Source organism: Schistocerca gregaria, unplaced genomic scaffold (assembly GCF_023897955.1).
Source record: "Schistocerca gregaria isolate iqSchGreg1 unplaced genomic scaffold, iqSchGreg1.2 ptg000649l, whole genome shotgun sequence".
Lineage (NCBI taxonomy): Eukaryota > Metazoa > Arthropoda > Insecta > Orthoptera > Acrididae > Schistocerca > Schistocerca gregaria.
This window is the reverse complement of record NW_026062034.1, coordinates 4,903-10,000: the sequence shown is the minus strand read 5'-3', so window position 1 is coordinate 10,000 and position 5,098 is coordinate 4,903. Positions and strand designations below refer to the sequence as shown.

The window sequence follows — 5,098 nt, the reverse complement described above, 5'->3', positions numbered from 1 at the left end:
CCGACGATCGATTTGCACGTCAGAATCGCTACGGACCTCCATCAGGGTTTCCCCTGACTTCGTCCTGGCCAGGCATAGTTCACCATCTTTCGGGTCCCAACGTGTACGCTCTAGGTGCGCCTCACCTCGCAATGAGGACGAGACGCCCCGGGAGTGCGGAGGCCGCCGCCCCGTGAAGGGCGGGGAAGCCCCATCCTCCCTCGGCCCGCGCAAGGCGAGACCTTCACTTTCATTACGCCTTTAGGTTTCGTACAGCCCAATGACTCGCGCACATGTTAGACTCCTTGGTCCGTGTTTCAAGACGGGTCGTGAAATTGTCCAAAGCTGAAGCGCCGCTGACGGGAGCGATTATTCCGCCCGAGAGCATCCCGAGCCAACAGCGGCGCGGGTCCGGGGCCGGGCCAGGTAGGTCCGTCATCCGGGAAGAACCGCGCGCGCTTGCCGGGAGCCCGAGCGCCCAAAGGGGCGAATCGACTCCTCCAGATATACCGCCGAGCAGCCAGCCAGGACACCGGGGCTCTGCCCAACAGACGCGAACCGAGGCCCGCGGAAGGACAGGCTGCGCACCCGGGCCGTAGGCCGGCACCCAGCGGGTCGCGACGTCCTACTAGGGGAGAAGTGCGGCCCACCGCACACCGGAACGGCCCCACCCCGCGGCGAGTGGAAAGGCAACCGGACACGACCCCGCCGCGGATTGCTCCGCGCGGGCGGCCGGCCCCATCTGCCGAGGGCGGGGGACAGTGGCCGGATGGGCGTGAATCTCACCCGTTCGACCTTTCGGACTTCTCACGTTTACCCCAGAACGGTTTCACGTACTTTTGAACTCTCTCTTCAAAGTTCTTTTCAACTTTCCCTCACGGTACTTGTTCGCTATCGGTCTCGTGGTCATATTTAGTCTCAGATGGAGTTTACCACCCACTTGGAGCTGCACTCTCAAGCAACCCGACTCGAAGGAGAGGTCCCGCCGACGCTCGCACCGGCCGCTACGGGCCTGGCACCCTCTACGGGCCGTGGCCTCATTCAAGTTGGACTTGGGCTCGGCGCGAGGCGTCGGGGTAGTGGACCCTCCCAAACACCACATGCCACGACAGGCGGCAGCCTGCGGGGTTCGGTGCTGGACTCTTCCCTGTTCGCTCGCCGCTACTGGGGGAATCCTTGTTAGTTTCTTTTCCTCCGCTTAGTAATATGCTTAAATTCAGCGGGTAGTCTCGCCTGCTCTGAGGTCGTTGTACGAGGTGTCGCACGCCACACCGCCAGCCGGCTGTGCACGCTACCGAGAAAGTACCGGTATGCGAACCGCCAGGCGACGGGCGCGCATCGCACGTTTAAGGAGACGCGGCCGGCCACACAGGCGACCACGACACTCCCACGTCTCCGAAGCGGGACAAACGCCGCGCGCTTCAGTATACGTAGCCGACCCTCAGCCAGACGTGGCCCGGGAACGGAATCCATGGACCGCAATGTGCGTTCGAAACGTCGATGTTCATGTGTCCTGCAGTTCACATGTCGACGCGCAATTTGCTGCGTTCTTCATCGACCCACGAGCCGAGTGATCCACCGTCCTGGGTGATCTTTTCCTTTTCAGTCTCCCACTGTCTCTTTCAAGACAGTAGCATTTGCGGGACTGAGGCGTCTGACGGCCCCTGTTCCACTATTTTTTTGTGTCCAACGGCCTCACAGCCGATGGGCGTCGTACGGCTCCACACCGGAGCGGACAGGCACTCGGGCGAACGTCATTCAAAACCGGCGCCAGGCGCCAGGTACCGCAGGCCAGCCGCTCCAGAGCTTCAGCGCTCGTACCACACAACAACAACACTTCCGCTAGTTTTGAGAGGCACGCGTGGTTCCGCACGCGGCGCACGGCCACTGCCGTACAGGTAGCGTGTTGCGCGACACGACACGCACATCGAAAGACATGCAGTCTAGTCGGTAATGATCCTTCCGCAGGTTCACCTACGGAAACCTTGTTACGACTTTTACTTCCTCTAAATGATCAAGTTTGGTCATCTTTCCGGTAGCATCGGCAACGACAGAGTCGATGCCGCGTACCAGTCCGAAGACCTCACTAAATCATTCAATCGGTAGTAGCGACGGGCGGTGTGTACAAAGGGCAGGGACGTAATCAACGCGAGCTTATGACTCGCGCTTACTGGGAATTCCTCGTTCATGGGGAACAATTGCAAGCCCCAATCCCTAGCACGAAGGAGGTTCAGCGGGTTACCCCGACCTTTCGGCCTAGGAAGACACGCTGATTCCTTCAGTGTAGCGCGCGTGCGGCCCAGAACATCTAAGGGCATCACAGACCTGTTATTGCTCAATCTCGTGCGGCTAGAAGCCGCCTGTCCCTCTAAGAAGAAAAGTAATCGCTGACAGCACGAAGGATGTCACGCGACTAGTTAGCAGGCTAGAGTCTCGTTCGTTATCGGAATTAACCAGACAAATCGCTCCACCAACTAAGAACGGCCATGCACCACCACCCACCGAATCAGAAAGAGCTATCAATCTGTCAATCCTTCCGGTGTCCGGGCCTGGTGAGGTTTCCCGTGTTGAGTCAAATTAAGCCGCAGGCTCCACTCCTGGTGGTGCCCTTCCGTCAATTCCTTTAAGTTTCAGCTTTGCAACCATACTTCCCCCGGAACCCAAAAGCTTTGGTTTCCCGGAGGCTGCCCGCCGAGTCATCGGAGGAACTGCGGCGGATCGCTGGCTGGCATCGTTTATGGTTAGAACTAGGGCGGTATCTGATCGCCTTCGAACCTCTAACTTTCGTTCTTGATTAATGAAAACATACTTGGCAAATGCTTTCGCTTCTGTTCGTCTTGCGACGATCCAAGAATTTCACCTCTAACGTCGCAATACGAATGCCCCCGCCTGTCCCTATTAATCATTACCTCGGGTTCCGAAAACCAACAAAATAGAACCGAGGTCCTATTCCATTATTCCATGCACACAGTATTCAGGCGGGCTTGCCTGCTTTAAGCACTCTAATTTGTTCAAAGTAAACGTGCCGGCCCACCGAGACACTCAACAAAGAGCACCCTGGTAGGATTTAAACGGGGTCCGCCTCGGGACGCGAAAGCACCCCTTCGGCTCGCCCCACCGGCAGGACGTCCCACGATACATGCCAGTTAAACACCGACGGGCGGTGAACCAACAGCGTGGGACACAAATCCAACTACGAGCTTTTTAACCGCAACAACTTTAATATACGCTATTGGAGCTGGAATTACCGCGGCTGCTGGCACCAGACTTGCCCTCCAATAGATACTCGTTAAAGGATTTAAAGTGTACTCATTCCGATTACGGGGCCTCGGATGAGTCCCGTATCGTTATTTTTCGTCACTACCTCCCCGTGCCGGGAGTGGGTAATTTGCGCGCCTGCTGCCTTCCTTGGATGTGGTAGCCGTTTCTCAGGCTCCCTCTCCGGAATCGAACCCTGATTCCCCGTTACCCGTTACAACCATGGTAGGCGCAGAACCTACCATCGACAGTTGATAAGGCAGACATTTGAAAGATGCGTCGCCGGTACGAGGACCGTGCGATCAGCCCAAAGTTATTCAGAGTCACCAAGGCAAACGGACCAGACAAGCCAATCCGATTGGTTTTGATCTAATAAAAGCGTCCCTTCCATCTCTGGTCGGGACTCTGTTTGCATGTATTAGCTCTAGAATTACCACAGTTATCCAAGTAACGTGGGTACGATCTAAGGAACCATAACTGATTTAATGAGCCATTCGCGGTTTCACCTTAATGCGGCTTGTACTGAGACATGCATGGCTTAATCTTTGAGACAAGCATATGACTACTGGCAGGATCAACCAGGGAGCTGCGTCAACTAGAGCTGAGCAGCCGGCCGCCCGGGAGTGTGTCCCGGGGGCCCGCGCGAACACGCAAGCGTCCGCTCAATTATTCTGCAAACAGGAGGAGGCCGAGCTCCCCTGCACGATACACCTCGAAACCCTCTCAGGTCCCGGCGGCGCGCAGCGCCGTCCTAGGTACTTGGTCGGTTTCGAGAGAGGCGCAATCGCCCGGAGTTAGGCGAGTAGACGGTTTTAGTGCGAACACCCTTGCTCCCAACTGAGCTTGCCGCTGCCGACAGAGGCCCGGGAGCGTGCTGTCGTGGCATTGCCGGCGGGAGACAACACGCGCCACCTATGGTGACCGGCAGCTCCAACGCCAGCGCCACACAAGGGCAAAGCCCCACTTGGGTGCAGAAGCGAACTCTCCCAGCACAGCGCACGCGCCAACACGTCCGCACAACTGCGATACAAACCACCTGCGAGAACCGCTGGGGCGACCGAGCAGCAGACGGCGTCGCGGCGCCGAGTGCCAGGCGGCGGCGCATCCTCAACGCACACAGTCCTCAATCAGACCAGCACACTGCAGATGTCCACCGCGCTTCGCACCGGGCTCGGCTGAACCAACTTTGGCCGCCAGGCGCCGCGTGCAGGGTGCGCCGCAGCGTAGCTGCACCGCCTGCCGGGCCCGTCGGCTGGCGCTCCTGCCACTCGGCGCCCCCCACCAGCCGCCTGTTGCGCGTGCGCCCACGCAGCGCGCGGCCAACACGCCGGGCGGCCCCCCTTCACCGGCCGGGAACAGTCCCACCAAGCCACCGCCGCGTATCGCTTCATACCCACATGGACCTAGTCACGTGTGTGGATGTGGCGGGTACCGCTGAAACAACCGGTTAATAGCTGTACCGATCGTCGCCATCACAGATTCACCTCCAGCGTGAACAACCGCTCAACAACGGATTTCCAGTTCATTTGCGTATCTTGGGCAGTAAACGTAGATGTCCACCTACATTTGCGAATTCAACAATTCTTGCATGCCAGGATGTCATGTGTCACGACACGCTACATCAGACCACATACACACTGCGACATGTGCAGAAGAGAACACGTGGAAGGTGGCCCGCGCACGTATGCGATGTCCCTTCCGCGATCCACTGTCAACCGGCATCTGCGGCATGTCCCAGATATGGAACGCGGTCCACCAGGGTAGCACTTTGTGTGAGGCAATACGACAAAGTCGGAATACACGCGTCACTACATCAGACGGCTCACGCTGACCTGACCTGACCTGACCTGACCTGACCTGA

At 58.2% G+C, this 5,098-nt stretch overlaps 3 non-coding genes across 3 annotated transcripts in view; all 3 read right to left on the bottom strand.

Annotated features, from left to right (window-relative positions):
* The window catches only part of LOC126317915 (large subunit ribosomal RNA), a 4,222-nt gene extending 2,996 nt beyond the window's left edge, over nt 1–1,226 (bottom strand). The window contains exon 1 of the ribosomal RNA XR_007557021.1: nt 1–1,226. This exon is cut by the window's left edge and continues 2,996 nt beyond it. This is a non-coding gene — a ribosomal RNA (large subunit ribosomal RNA).
* A 188-nt stretch (nt 1,227–1,414) lies between these two features.
* On the bottom strand, nt 1,415–1,569 carry LOC126317982 (5.8S ribosomal RNA). The gene has a single exon (XR_007557074.1). It is a non-coding gene; the product is annotated as a 5.8S ribosomal RNA (ribosomal RNA).
* Nucleotides 1,570–1,930: 361 nt separating this feature from the next.
* On the bottom strand, nt 1,931–3,822 carry LOC126317895 (small subunit ribosomal RNA). The gene has a single exon (XR_007557003.1). It is a non-coding gene; the product is annotated as a small subunit ribosomal RNA (ribosomal RNA).
* Between the last annotated feature and the right edge of the window lie 1,276 nt (nt 3,823–5,098).